Consider the following 16,820-nt stretch of genomic DNA (forward strand, 5'->3'; position numbering starts at 1 on the left):
ATCCCAGCCCATCAATGCCACGGGGATGGGCGCTGGCACAGTCAGGGCAACGGGAGCCGGAACGGGAGCGGGGACAGGCGCGGCGTCTTCCCGCAAGGCCAGTTCAAGCTCGTCCCAAAGAACCTTATGTTCTTGAGACTCCGGCTGGGTGTCTTCCTCAATAAACTGGAAGACTAAGGGCAAACCATCATGATGCGGCATCGCGTACGTTTAGGTCAGGCTGGTTGGAGGTAGACGACAGGAGAATCGGAGAGGAAGAGAGAAGATTGTAGCGATACCGGATAGTGCAGGGTTGATTTTAAACTGCGGCACCGGCGACATTAAAAGTGGGAGCAGTTGGGACGGAGGTGGGCGGCGGAGCTTGGTCAAAGGGCTTGCCTCCCAGTGAGCCTGCACAGCGGTTTGCTCGCACACCTCCCTGTCACCCGGCGCAACGGTCTGCTCGCACGCCTCCCGCCGACTCACACGCTTGCTCGGACGGCACCTGCCGATGAGAAGCGAGACTCGTGGCGGCACGTAAACACCCACGGTTTCAATAGTGAAAGCATTCGCCTTAACGTGACAGATCTTTGTTCCAAAATACCTTGGCTCTTTATTTGTGCAACTTGTCATATGCAGCTTGTCTCAAATTGAAGAAAAAATTACGAAGTAATATTTGTGCCATATCACGTGACCATGGTCAGTTTCAAGAATTTATGGTCACTTTTGGATTTTCTGAAATTTAAGATCCAGGATTCGAAACAATATCATAACCTGCATCATGCAATAAATTATCAAGCCATACATCTGTCCTGTTGTATTTCTTAAGAAAGGATTTGTTCAAACATTTTGCTTAGTTAGACTTCACACAAGTTATATATGCAAAGCAAAAGGATAATCCCTCTGTAGCAGTGCATTGCCTGATATATTAACTCAAGTACTAGGCGCGAACAAACGAAAAAAATGGGTTCAATTATGTGCTCATCTTGGTGTAGTAGTAGTAGTACTAGGCAATGCAGTTGACGGGTGACCTTGGCGACCGGCGAGCGAGGGAATTGAACCGTGCTCGACACGGTAGGTAATGTTGTCTAGTTACTTTTTTTGAACACAATGTTGTCTAGTTACTAAAGCATCCTTCCGTTGTTCATCGGTAGTCATTATGGACCGGGGACATGAGGGGAATTTCCTAGGGCTTGAATTCTGGCCGCCAGAAACGTGGAGGCTCGACTGGTTGGGGTTGCCTAATGTGCGTACCACGCACGCCACCACAAGGACACGAGCCCGGTTTTTTTATATTATTTTTTTAGGTCAACACGTGCCAAGGTCTGGTTGGTACGCCATTGGGTCCTACCATTTGAGAATACGAAAGGAACCTTTTAAGTTGTCGAACAAATCTATGTGTATTACAATGCCCGTATTTTCCTTGCAAATACTAATCTCAACGTGGTAATTGATTTATGACTAGTTGTTGAATTAGAGTGAGTTTGTGATATAGTGATCTCAACGTGGATTTCACATTTCATGGTATCCCTGCTAAGTTTTTCAACACAAATTCAAATTTAAAAGATGAACAATATGGAGGTGATAAAACTTTGTATGTATCAAGCATATGACCACACACACACACAGACACCCACACACAGACACAACAACAATCCAATAAGTATAGTGCATCTATTCTTCCAAACCATGCATGTATGACATGAATTCAAAAATACTCCTTCTGTTCCTAAATATTAGTCTTTTAGAGATTTCAACAAGCGACTACATACAGAGCAAAATGAGTGAATCTACACTCTAAAATACGTCTATATACATCCGTATGTGCCAGTCCACTTGAAATCTCTAAAAAGACTAATATTTAGGAACGAAGGGATTAAAATGTAAGACATGCATGGTCCTGAATTCAACATTTAAAATGAACATGAAACTGAAACATGAATATTAAGTCTAGTACTACAGTACATGCAAATGTTGTGTTTAATTAGGCGGAGCTATGATTGTCGGGGGTCACCCCCTTGACCTTAGATAAAATTGTGAGTCTCTGTTTATGGTTGTTTAGATTATATTTTCCCCCACCCTCCCGACCACCGATTGGTTGTGCACCCCCACCCCTCTTCCCTGGGAGAATATCATGTGCCCCATACCTTAGATGCTATATGCCGATACGAGTTGCTTGGAGCTTGTAGATCTGAGATATAGCAGCTCACATGATGTCTTAATATTTTACAGGAAACCTTGATGAGTTTGAGAATTGCACTCAATTTGTACAAAAACTACTCAGATGCCCTTGGATCCCATATCCAATGACCTCGAAGCTCGTATCACCGTAGCATCTAAGATGAAGGAGGACATCATATTCTCCTGTATGTAAGAATATCATGTGCTACCACACCTTAGATGCTTTGGTGATACAAGATCTTCGGAGCCGTTGGATTTGTGACCCAACGCTTCCTCGATGGATCGAATGGTTTTTTGCAGAAAAGCCCCCAAAGAGTTTGACCACTGCTTACAAGCACAAACACTGCTTAGATGCCATTGGATCTCAGATCAAACGACCTCGAAGCTCGTATCACCGTAGCATCCAAGCTGCGAGAGCACCTTATGTTTTCTCGCATGGGAGAATATGAGGTGCTCCCGCATCGTAGATTCTATGGTGATACGAGTTCACGGAGATCTAACGGCCCACAGTAGGAGGTTTGAATGTTTTTGCAATATACGGCTGAGAGAGTTTGGGAATTGTGCAGAAAGTACAAGTACTACGCATGTGCCATCTGATCACTGATCATACGACCTAGATGCTCATATCATCGTAGCGGGTAATTAAGCTACAGGGATCACCTAATATGAGCAACGGGGAGCCGTTGGATCCAAGATGCAGCGGCACACACGAGGCCTGAATGTTTTATTTGCAAAAAAACCTTTGGAGAGTTTGGAAATTGCGCATAATTACAAAGACTACTCCCAAGCCATTGGATCTCACTTCCAACGGTGTAAAAACTCATATCACCATAGCATCTAAGCTGCGGGGTGGATGTGATATTCTATGCCGCTATCATTTTTGTTCGTAAACTTGCAAAATACGTCTAACCTGTGCCGTTACTTGTCTAACCGCACAAAGTGTTTGTTCAAAAAAACCATCCTACATTGAAATATCGGAACAACACACGGGGGTCCCACTTGTCATTAATCAAATTTGGACCTAAAACTAACAAATCTGAAAGACGAGATTCGAACTGGCAACCTAGACTACAAAGCGTAAGTCGATAGCCTAAAACAACAACGGTTGTTGGCTTGGTCCCATAACTTGATTTTATATAGTATTACGTTGAGTAGAGTAGAGGGAGTGCCTCGTGTACACGTGCATGACCGTTGACTCACTCACTGGAGGGTCCCAGGTCTGCGATCTCTCTCTTCTCTCCATCATCTAACCTTTGCACGGGCACACACGAAGAGCGGTGCTAGCTTGCCGTGGTATTATTACAACTAAAAAAAGCTTGGAAAATAGAAGAATCACCTAGAACAAGAGACGTTCTGGCTGGTCGAGACGGAGCTAACCACACGTATCCTCCGTGCCATGTTAGCATGATGAAGCTGTGTGGCTAGTGGGGTGTTTTCGACCGATAGGATGGGTCTCGAGGTCGAACCATAGGTACTACGTTTGATACAGTACATTTTTACACACACATTTTTCCTCTGTGCCGAGACATGGCACACCCTACCGCGCAGTTTCGGGGTCCTCCCGGGTGGTGCATGCATATATTCTTCCTGACGTGGGATGCCCTACCATGTGTTTTCACGGAAGAAAGTAAATAAATGAGTCGTCAAATCACGAAAGTCCACTTTTCCTGCCGAGTACATCAGTGAAGCACGGTGGCTAGCTAGTTGGGCTAGTTCGACTGATTAGCTAGGCCGTCGCCACATTTGTTTTTTCACCCCTTTTTTTATCTACTTGCCGGCAGGTAAATTTAAACATCCACCGCGGCATTGCTCTGGTGTTTGAGTGTGGCAGGATTTTTAATTTTTTGATTGACGAGAGCAAGCGCGGCAGGATTTTTAATTTTTTTATCGACGGGAGCAGGCGCGGTAGCAATTAGTCACGATGACTCCGCCTGTAAAACCCACTGCTCCCTGATGTGAGAAGTCGTCGATTGGTGTTTTACCATGGTGAAAACCAAAAGATTCCCCGCTCCTCGGTTGGCTCCCTCCGCCTTCCCGTAGGTTGCATTGCCTTTCAGTCATTTCGCCCGCTGCATCACCAACGTCGTGCGCCTCGAGAAGCAGAGGGACTTCGGTGGTGTTTAGGCGCCCTCTGCATGGGCATGTCCATGTCTCGGCGCAACATGACCGTTGGATTAAACTCAGACGGTGTAGATCAGTCACTGTAGCACAAAGCGTGTGGGTGGGTTTGGTTGCATTCTCATCACAATATAGTGTGTAAGTCACCTTACAAAAACCAAATATTCCCAAAACACTTAGGCACAATACATTAACTCCCTCCCCGTTTCTTGTTTTGTGACATATCAACCAATAAGAGACGTGGGCCATGCATGCTTTTAATGACCTGAGACTAATAAACATGACATGCAGTGGTTAGTTCATTGCATGCAATGCTATTAATTAGCAAAAAGACATTAATTTTTCTCGTTTTCCTCTCCGCCTTGGTCGCAGTGCACAACGTAAGATGACTTACACACCTAGACAGAGTAGTTGTTTCCTCTTCGTGTATTTGTGTTAACCTACTAGTGTGGATGTAACACCCTCGATGCGACTATAGCTCCCACGTGTCGAGGCACGACTTAGAGACATAATCACATTGAAGGCATATGTCGCAAGTTAGGCAATCATCACAACATCCCATGTAATATAGATAATAAAAGGGGAGATAACATAGTTGGCTTACACTCGCCACGTCAATCAAAGTACATAAATAGCATTACAACATTCAAACACTCATGGCCCGACTACGGCGCCAACATAAAAGATAACCCAACATGCGACACGGTCCCGATCACCCCAACTGGGCACCACTACTGATCATCAGGAAAGGAAACATAGTATCATTGAGAGTCCTCGTCGAACTCCCACTTGAGCTCAAGCGCGTCACCTGGAGCGGAAACATCAGGCCCTGCATCTGGTTTGGAAGTAATCTGTGAGCCACAGGGACTCAGCAATCTCGCACCCTCGCGATCAAGACTATTTAAGCTTATAGGTAAGGCAAGGTAATTAAGTGGAGCTGCAGCAAGCAACTAGCATATATGGTGGCTATCCTGTTCGCAAAAGAGAGCGAGAAGAGGAGGCAAAGCGCGAACGAGTAACTAAATGACAACCTGCGCAAGCATTACTCCAACACCGTGTTCACTTCCCGTACTCTGCCGAGAAGAGACCATCACGGTAACTCACACTGTTGATTCATTTTAATTAAATTAAGGTTCAAGTTATCTACAACCGGACATTAACAAATTCCCATCTGCCCATAACCGCGGGCCCGGCTTTCGAAAGTTCAAATCCCTGTAGGGGAGTCCTAACTTAGCCCATGACAAGCTCTCACGGTCAACGAAGGAATAGACCTCCTCCCGAGACGTTCCGATCAGAATCGGTATCTCGGATCTTCAAGACACTTCGACGGGTTAAAACAAATCCAGCAACACCGCCCGAATGTGCCGACAAATCCCGATAGGAGCTGCACATATCTCGTTCTCAGGGCACAATCGTATAAGCAATCCGTACAACTAAAACTAGCCCTCGAGTTTACCCGAGGTGGCGCTGCAAGGGGCTCTAGGTTGGACCAACACTCAGAGGAGCACTGGCCCGGGGGGGTTTAAATAAGATGACCCTCGGGCTCCGGAAACCCAAGGGAGAAGAGGCTAGGTGGCAAATGGTAAAACCAAGGTTGGGCATTCCTGGAAAAGATTTAATCAAGGCGAACTATCAAGGGGTTCCCATTATAACCCAACCGCGTAAGGAACGCAAAAATCCGGGAACATAACACCGATATGACGGAAACTAGGGCGGCAAGAGTGGAACAAAACACTAGGCGAGAGGCCGAGCCTTCCCCCCTTTACCAAGTATATAGATGCATTAAGATAACATGGCAATATAATGATATCCCAACAAGTAAATAGTGTTCCAACAAGGAACAGTCTCCAATCTTCCCCTGCAACTAGCAACGCTATAAGAGGGGCTGAGCAAAGCGGTCACATAGCCAATCAACGGTTTGCTAGGACATGGTGGGTTAGAGGTTTGACATGGAAATTTGGGAGGCATGAAAGAAAGTGGTAGGCATCGTAGCATTGGCATAGCAAAAGAGCGAGCATCTAGCATAGCAAAGATAGTAGTGATTTCGAGGGTATGATCATCTTGCCTGCAAAGTTGTTAGAGTTGACTGGATCCTCGAAAGCAAACTCAACGGGCTCCTCATTAGCGAACTCGTCTCCCGGCTCTACCCAAACACGACAAACAAGCAAACAGAACACAATCAACCACGTGCAAAGCTCAAACAATATGATGCAATGATGGTATGCTATGCGGGATGCGATGCGGGATGCATATGCAAGATTTGACGAGGGATGCATGAACCTGGCCTCAACTTGGAAAACCAAGTGTGCCACTAGAAAGATGAGATGAAATCGCTTGAAAACGATATAAAGAACGCCGGAATCGGAGTTACGGTTTGGAAATGGCAAGCAATTCAAATATGACCACGTTCTGCGATTTACAGCAAGTAGCCATCTAAATGCAACAAGATGAACATGCTACAGCACCCAAACATGGCATCAAAATACATGGCAGGGATCCATTCATGATGCTTAACAAAAGTCTAGCACTGAGCTACGGCCAATTCATCCATTAACAGGTTCAAACAAGCATGGAAAAAATGCATTTGACAAACAGATTTCAGACTTAGTGAAATTGACACTTGTCTGGAATTTCAGATCAGATAGCACTCTTTGGAGCATGAAAAATATATGCTATAGGACCTGAACATGGCAAAGTAAAGCATGTCATGGAGCTACTCAAAGAGATTAACAAAAGTCCCTTAGTGACCTTGAGCCAAAAGGGATCAGAAAATACATTTGCAAGCATGTGAACATGGCAAAAACATAATCAGTTCTCAGACTTAGTGAAAACTGGAGCATGCTGAAACAGATATCAAGTAGGCATGTTTACGAACTCGATGCACTCACTACAGAGCATGTCATGATAATCTAAGAATACACCATCAAGAATACACAAAATGCAAGCTAGACATGGCAAGAACAATAACATAGCATGCACGGATCAACTACAATACCAGCGGCAAAATCGCTAACAAGTAGACAATCTGCCCAGATTCACGAAATGACAAAAGTAGAGCTCGATTGACTCAAGCTAGGGTGCTCCAAAATTGCAAACAAAGACATGGATGGATAGAGCACTACAAGGTTAACAAAACATCCTTACTGATCATCCTCAAAACAGGCACGGATCACTAGGAAACAACATGAACATATGGCCATATGAGATAAACAGGTCAAGGACTTAGTGGAAATGCAAGTCCCTGAAATCAGCATTAACAAATGCCTCACTTTGCAAGCTTGTGCTAGTCACCACACACATCACAAAAATACATGGGTTGCACCTCTGGAAAGATGGAAAAACCCTTAACAAAACATATGTAGAGCTCATGGGCATATCATGCACACAATAATCATGACAAAAATGAGAAATATCTAATTGGAGCAGCAGATCTGACAATAAACTCAAATAGCACTCTTCTAACAGCATTTCGGGCATCAAGATGAACTCAAATGAAAATTATGCAATGTAATGAAATGATGTACTCTCTGAGGCGAACATTTTGATATGCTATATGCCCAAAACGGAGCTACGGATGCAAAGTTACGACACGATGAACATGGCAATATGAACTAGGGTTTCGGGAGAAAGTCAACCGAGATTTCGGATCTCAGATCTGCACGCTTCCCGAGGTCGGCGGAGCTGTTTGCTGAAGAAGAAGCCGGGGTGGCCGGACTTGCCGAGGTTTGCTGGAAGGAGCTAGCAAAGGACGGAGAGGGACTTGGGCGCCGGATCCGCCGGCGGAGGAGGCCCGGGGCCGCGGTTGGAGATGGCCGGACCGGTGCGGCGGCCCGGCGACGATGCGGCGGTCGGCCGCCGGAGAAGCGGTGAGGGCGGCGCCCTGGCGTGGCGGCGCAGAGTCACGGAGGGAGGCGGGCGCCGGCGAAGAGGCAGGCAGGCAGCGGGGAACGGGCCACGCGGGGGCCCCGAGCGGGCCGGACGGGCCGCGCGCGCGGGTGGCGGCGCGACGATGTGGGCGCGGCGGCTCGGCCACTCAGGAGCCGACACGTGGCGGCGGCGCGGGGAGGACGGACATGTCCGGTCTGCGAGTTTTTGTCCGGCGGCAGCGGGTGGAGATAGATCTTGGGTTTGGGGAAGAAGGACCCATGGATTTCGGAGGGGGGCTATAAATAGGCATAGAGGGAGCTAGGAGAGTCCAAACGCTCTAGATGATGGAGAAGGTTTTGGTGGGTTTTGGGCCAAATTGGAGGGGTGTTGGGCTGCAACACACAAGAGGCCTTTTCGGTCCCTCGATTAACCGTTGGAGTATCAAACAAACTCCAAATGGTACGAAACTTGACAGGCGGTCTACCGGTAGTAAACCAAGGCCGCTTGGCAAGTCTCGGTCCAATCGAGAAATGTTTAATCCCCACACACGAAAGAAAGGTAGAAATGACCACCGGAGGAGAACGAAGCGCCGGAATGCAAAACGGACAACGGGGAAAAAGCTCGAATGCATGAGATGAACACGTATGCAAATGCAATGCACATGATGACATGATATGAGATGCATGACAACGATAACAACACACGGAGACAAAGACCCGAACCCGAGAAAATAAAATAACTTAAGGCCGGAAACGGCAAGAGTTCGATTACATATTAGGAAAATCATATCCGGGGTGTTACAGTGGACTCATGCACCCTTCATGCACTTTGCCAAACACCCAAAAGTGGGTCGAGAAGGGAACTTTTGCTCCCATCCGGTGCACCCTTCATACACCCTGCCTAACACTATTCGTGCTTCATATGGTTCATATTTCATGGAGTACTGTAGCACCGTACTCTCCATGCGCTGTAGACCTAGTTCTGTTAACATTGATATCACCATTCATTCTCGACCGGACAGTCGAGAAACCGGTACTATGTTACTACATTACTGTTCATATAGTTGACATGCGCACAATATCATTTGTTGTCTTCATATCTTACTACACTAGCAACAAGATTATGTAGTACTGACGTATGAACGACTGCACATGCCTGGTAGTAGGAGCACTGTGTATGTTCAAGTGGCTGCCGTGTTTCGCACTCCTCCATTGTAAGAGTGGAAACACTTGTTGTAATCATTTTTTTCTTCAGAAAAACAGTGCACTCCTCCTCCTCCAGCCATGCACTAAATTACTCACTTTCGCCGATGTGTGGGACATCCAGCATTGGGGTCCACCTGCCATGCACTAAATTACTCCGTAGTAGATTGACGATAGACTACCCCGATCGAAGCGCCGCAGTAATGCCCAATGAGCCGTCAAATCACAAAACCCCTTCCTTTCTAGTAGTAAGTTGGACGGACGAAGCAACCATCATTTCAGTCTTCTCTCTTAGCTTCCTCTCTACCCAACCCTCGCTTCTCCCTCATCTTGTTCCTCATTTCTTCAAGAAAACCCCGACCTGCTTCTGCCATTGTTCTTCTTCCCAAAGATGGAAAGGTGAGCTCATCAATGGTGTTGATTCTGGCCAAGGCCTGGTCTTGCAACCCCGAGACTGATCCTATAACTTCCTCTCTTTTCTTCTTTTGGGTTTGTGATTATGGTTTCTTTTCTTTTATTTCTATTTGACAGTTTAATTTCTTGATGGACGCTGGAGCACCGGCCGAAGTGATGTCTATGGCCCTGGCCAAAACCGTCGAGGCTCATGGTACGAAGAAGCGCAAGCACCCCGCCGAGACTACCGCAGACAAGCTCAAAGCCATCGCCCTATCCAAGCCCCCCTCTCCGGGATCCCTCATTAAGAAAGTCCAGGTAATATATCTTCTTGATGATCTTTTCTCGATCTTGATCATGTTTTTTCATCTAACACGCAGTACTAGTACTAGTAGTACAACTTTCTGGGTGATCTTGCATGTGATTTTTGTGTGCCAAATGATAGTTCTAAATTCCTATTTTGACCAAAACATGCGAGAGGTTGACACTGATTTCTTATAGATTACTTTCAACTACTCCCTCTGTCCCAAATTTCTTGTCTTAGATTTCTCTAGATACGGATGTATCTAATACTAAAATGTGACTTGATACATCCGTATCTAGACAAATCTAAGACAAGAATTTTGGGACGGAGGGAGTACTTTATGAACATCAATGCTACCTTTGAAGAGGGTATATTTGCCTCAGTAACTTGTGTTATGGATATTGCAAGTAATCCCTCTGCTTTCATGCCTTTGAAGACATGTTCTAGTGTCTTTGTTCACTCATTTCTGTGCGTATATGTAGTCATATATGGAGTATAATATCGAAAATCATCTTATATTTCTGAATGGAGGTACTAATAAAGTATGGTTTCTGTTTGAATTGGAAACAGGTCTGCGGTGGAGATGAAGTTCTCAAAGTCATGTCGTGTGAACTGGAAGACCTGAGGATGAGTTCTACTGCTAAACTATCCAGCTGCCGTGTCCTTGTCGCCACGTGTCCTGAACTAGTGTTTTCCTGTAGCATTGTTGCCAGGCGTGTTCTCGAGGCTGTAGTTGACCACAACAATTTCCTGGTTGTGCCTTCGATTACGAAGGGTGTGGTTCTTGTAAAGCTTCCCAACAAATCTGATGCGGCATGTCTACATGATCATGTTTATGAGTGGAAAGACCACTCTGTTAGGTTCTCCAAGGTTGACAAGATGGTGATGGTGCATGTAGACATCTCTCACGAAGTCCATGGCCTAGTTAGTTATGCGGTGTTCATCCCATAGGTCGGTGGCAAGAAATTGTCTGCAGAGTTTAATTAGTGCAACTTTGCTTGTCTATAGTAAGTACTATTATTCAGTACTTGATTTGTGTTTGTGAACCCTGTATTGTTTATTAGTAATGCCGCTTTTGGTTTGTGGTCAGTCCTAAGAACGGTCTATGTTAATGTCTGTCCACTCAGTTCAGTATGTATATTTTGAAGTCTCTAGATCATCTTTTTTGTGAGGACGGTTTATCAATTATGGTTACACTCCAATATCTATATGCATTACAGGGTTTATCGCACCCACCAGGATTTCCAGTCCCATGGATGTTCGGTCCATAAGATTTGTCACGACCTTTGGACTATCCTGCTTGTGGGAGTAGGCGGGGCCCCTACATGCCACCCGTAGTTGGACGATCAATCTTCTGTTTAGTACTTCAACATAGTGATTTCCTGGTAAGGATTCACTCGTGTCACATCAAGTAAATCTTATTGATTTGCTGTCTAAATCTTATTGATTTAATGTCATGTTTTCTTTCTTTTCCTGCAATTTTATGATGCAGGTTTTGCCATGTGACATTCATCACAGAATAAACCGTTTGGTTTGCTCTACGATGGCTATTTTTGTAGGTTTCACTTCTTATGTCGTGTCAGTAATGAAGGCACTGTCCATCACTTATATTACTGGAAAAAATTGGATCAATCTGTTGTCTGAGTATAAGCTGAATCCCTATGATGAACTGCAGTTTGGTTTAACAAAAACGCCACAATTAGTCCTTCTCGCGTTTAAAAGAAATGAAGAAAAAAACTGGATCACGGTCACGAAGCCTGTTCAAGTTAGAAAGCTGATCATAGCAGACCAGACACGATCGCCGCTGTCTTGCACATCGGTACCCCCTTCAGCAACGGATCGAGCACCGGCAGCTGCTCTAGCACTGACAGTGGCAGCAGCTTAGTCTGATCCAGCTGAGGATTGGGCACCGACCGCGTCAGTGGATCAGGCTGATCTACCAGAGGATCGGGCATCGACACCGGCACCTACTCCGAGACCGGCACCAGCTCTACAAGGAGCACCATCTCCGGCAGCAACAACGGCTTCATCACCTGCACCAATACTTGCACTTGCATCTGCTCCGGCCCGTGCAGCGGCAACCAAACGAGCATTTGCACCGGCAATAGACTGGGCTGCAGTTCGCACTTCATATACCAAAGTCCTTACAAAAACCGACATGTCCACCTTCTTGGTAAGCATTGGCCGCCCAAGTGTTTCATTCTTTTTTATTTCCATGTTGTTTCGCATGATTCACTGTGTTGATCTAACTGTTTGGGTATGTCTTCTTGTTTGTAAACAAAGAATTCCTAGAGCAATGAGGGAGTCGTTCAACAATCCGGGCGACAACGGCCAAGTTTCTCTTACCATGCACGGCCTTGGTGTGAATGAACCTGCTCAATATACCATAAGTACAAAGGATGGCCGCATGATGATTGATGCTAAAGGATGGTCAAGGTTCAAATCTAAATCATATCTTGCGGTAGGGGATGATGTCAAAATCGAACTTTCTCGGCAAGGAGAGCTGGTCCAAATCAACTTTGAAATTCTTCAGTACTGCCGAACTGATCTATCCGCCGAGAGATTTTGATGTAATACTCTGGCATGGTGAAACAAGTGTCCTGTGTGTATAAGTAGTATGACAATATCATTGATAGAATTGCAACTCTGATTGCTGGTTAGGAACTGTCGTTTGATTACATTCCAACAGCTGTTGTGCTTTATTCAATTTTGTGAATTCTCCTTGCAACAGCATCTAAAACCAGCGAGCGCTGAGGTAGAACACATGGGCCCCCAAACATGCAGGCCCACTGGCCTGTGGCCCAAAGTCCAGAACCGTGAGCATGTCTGAGTATTTCTCAGCTGAACCCCCATAATGCCCGTGCGTTGCACGTAACATCAAGATGCATTTGTACGAGTATTTTATCTTGTGAGAGAAAAGGATGAACGAGGGAAGGCCTTATTTGAAAATGCGGAGAGGTGTGTGGGTACCTTTTTGCAAAATTGCCATAGTTTCTTTCCTATCCGTTAGATATAAATCGGACGACCTATATTGCAAGATGACAGGCACACCATCATCACCAACTCGTCTATTCCGTGTTAAAAAAATTCTGTTTTTCATAATTATATATGTTATATATATTCCCCTTGATTTTTCTTATGTATAAAGTTGCGATATAAAAGATCTTTATATTTCTTTACAGAGGGAATATCTCTCTGTCAAAAATATATTTATGTGTAATAACCAGTTACTCCTGTCTTTCTACTTCCTTGCACTGATATGTGGGGCATCCGACAACGGGGTCCACATGCCATATGCACCAAATTAGAGTGCACAACTGCACGGTAGACACACCCCGGTCGTAGTGCCGCATTAATTCCCAATGAGCCGTCAAATCACAAAAAACCCACCTTTCTAGCTTTAGCAGTAAGCTGGACGGACGAAGCGGCAATACTTCACTCGGCCTGAATCCCTTTTCCCTTGTCTGCTTGTTCAGAGAAAACCCCCGCTCGGCGATTGCATAGGGTTTTCTCATGGAGAACCTGGTACGAATTCTTCATCCATCCCCGATAAATCCAAGTCCCTTGGTCGCGGGTACTCCTAGGATGACAACCGCCACCGTTGATGCATTTTTCTTCCTACTAAATCTAGTGTGTTTCATTTGCAGTGCCCAAAATTTGAGGACCCTACAGGTTTCTGCACCCTCGGCGAGACGCCACACTTGTTCCTACTCATCCTAACACGGGATTTTAAAACGCGCATAGTATGTTCCTTGAATTCTCTTTTCTATCTAGGAGGGTGGGGTTTTTTGAACATGATGTCGACTAATTTGGAAATTAGGATTGCTATATTTGGATAAAAGGTACTAGTACCATGGTCAACACTGACGTGAAGGAGGAAACTATTTCTAGATTTGGATATAGGGAATAAATTTTGTTCTCATATTATTTTTCCTGCAGTGCATTCCTTGCTCTGCCAGAACACATGTACTCAAGATGCTCGGCCTTGCCATAACTGAATACACCAGTTTAATGGTAACAGTGAAGAGAATCCATGGATATAAGTTTCGAGTTGGGTTCATGAACCAAGAAGATCGCTGCTTTTTTTATGGCCGAACTTGGATAAACTTTGTCAAGTGTTACAGACTGAAAGTTGGCTCATGAATGTTGATGGAAATAGCAGAACCTGGTCTCATCTTCACTGCGATCTTCCACCCCGACGCCGTTCCAATTGTTCATCCATGTTAGTTTTGTATCTTCTTGTTGCTTGTTTCCTTGATTACTTCTTAATCCACCTATTCTGTCTAACTGATCACAATTTAACTTTAGAAGTAGCAACAAATCTCTGACGAAGATGCTACTTCTAACTAATATTTTCTTATAATTGGTGGCACGTGTACGTTTTTTCAGAGTTAAGCAGGCTGCTCATTTGTTATTCTGTAACAACTCGGCTGTTATTGATGGCACTGAAGTTGACTGGGACGACATCCACAAGTTCCTCAACTTTATTGATCGTCTTGAGGTCTGAGGGAGTCCTGGATTAGTGGGTCCCCGGATAGCCGGACTATATCCTTTGGCAGGACTGTTGGACTATGAAGATACAAGATTGAAGACTTCGTCCCGTGTCCGGATGGGACTCTCCTTTACCTGGAAGGCAAGCTTGGCAATTCGGATATGTAGATCTCCTCCCTTGTAACCGACTCCGTGTAACCCTATCCCTCTCCGGTGTCTATATAAACTGGAGGGTTTAGTCCGTAGGACAACAACAATCATAATCATAGGCTAGCTTCTAGGGTTTAGCCTCTATGATCTCGTGGTAGATCAACTCTTGTAATACTCATATCATCAAGATCAATCAAGTAGGAAGTAGGGTATTACCTCCATCGGGAGGGCCTGAACCTGGGTAAACATTGTGTCCCCCGCCTCCTACTACCATCCGCCTTAGACACACAGTTCGGGATCCCCTACCCGAGATCCTCCGGTTTTGACACCGACATTGGTGCTTTCATTGAGCGTTCCATTGTGTTGTCACCGTAAGGCTTGATGGCTCCTTCGATCATCGGCAATGATGCGATCCGGGGTGAGGTTTTTCTCCCCGGACAGATCTTCGTATTCGGCGGCTTCGTACTGCGGGCCAACTCGCTTGGCCATCTGGAGCAGATCGAGAGGTACGCCCCTGGCCATCAGGTTAGGTTTGGAATCTTGAACTATACTACCGACATCCACAGAGACTTGATCTTCGACGGATTCGAGCCCATGTCAGGTGCGCCGCACAGTTGCGACGAGCATGACTTAGCTCTGCCGCCGGACGGTTTTCGGGAGATCACACCTATGGCTACTCCGGCCTTCAATCCGGAGCAGATCATGCCGTCCAAGGACGGGTGGATGGACCCCGCCACGGAGGCCGCACACTCAACGGCGATAGAGCCGAATACTGAATTCACCTCCTACGAGACATGTGTTGCCGGATCGTTGGATTTGTCCCCGGCCACAGGCTCCGAACCGCCTACGTCCATGCCTATCGAATCTGATTGGGCACCGATCATGGAGTTCACGTCTATGGATATCTTTCAGCACTCTCCCTTGGGTGACTTTCTAAATTCATTGAGGTCTCTCTCCTTGTCAGGAGACCCTTGGTCGAACTATGTCCGGCTCGAGTGGGAAGCGGACGACGAAGAAATTCATTCCCCACCCACCACCCACTTAACAGCCACCGTCGATGACTTAACTGACATGCTTGATTTCGGCTCCGAAGACATTGACGGTATGGACGACGATGCAGGAGAAGAACAGGAACCACCGCCCATAGGGCACTGGACAGCCACCTCATCATATGATATATACATGGTGGACACCCCAAAGAAAGAGATGGCAATAAGGCAACGGAGGATAATTCCCTCGAGAAGCAATCTAAGAACCGGCGTCATCGGCGCCACTCTAAGCCCCGCCATAGCAAAAGCAGCGATACCGGCACAAGAGACAATAACGCTGTGGATAGTGCCGAAGACAAAGACAATCCCCTCCAGCCAGGCTTCGAGCGGGAGGATGGACAAGCTAGCCCTAAGGAACAGGCAGCAGACGGAGAATCGGAGGATGACAATTACATGCCTCTCTCCAAAGGCGAGGTGAGCCTCGACAACGAGGAATTTATCATGCCTGAGGATCCTGCCGAACAGGACCGATTCAAGCGCCGGCTTATAGCCATAGCAAAAAGCCTGAAGAAAAAGCAATAGTAGCTTCAAGCTGACCAAGATCTGCTAGCGGATAGATGGACTGAGGTCCTGACGGCCGAGGAATACGAACTCGAGCGCCCAACCAAAAGTTACCCAAACGCAGGTTGCTACCCCAACTCGAGGAGGAAGCATCAAAGCCTATGCTCCCAACGTACGATGCGGCTGACCGACCACCTCGTGGCCGAGGCAAAGCGGCATATTAGGCCAAAGTCCAGCCCGCACCCCGTTGCCAGTTGAACAAAAATAACAAGGCCCGGGGTAACACGCAGGACCTACGAGACATATTGGAAAACAAGGCAGGACATGCAAGATCGATCTACGGATCACATGGGCATGCCCCAACGCGTGACGACGATCGTCATGCCGGATATACTAAAAGCAAATCCGGCCGGGCCGAATATAGCAAACAAGACTCGTATGAACTGCGTCGTGATATAGCCCGGCATAGAGGCGCCGCACACCCCCTATTCTTCACTGATGAAGTAATGGATCACGAATTCCCAGAAGGTTTTAAATCCGTGAACATTGAATCATACGATGGTACAACAGACCCCGCGGTATGGA

This window comes from Triticum urartu, chromosome 1A (assembly GCF_056163025.1).
Source record: "Triticum urartu cultivar PI428250 chromosome 1A, HENAU_Tu73, whole genome shotgun sequence".
NCBI lineage: Eukaryota > Viridiplantae > Streptophyta > Magnoliopsida > Poales > Poaceae > Triticum > Triticum urartu.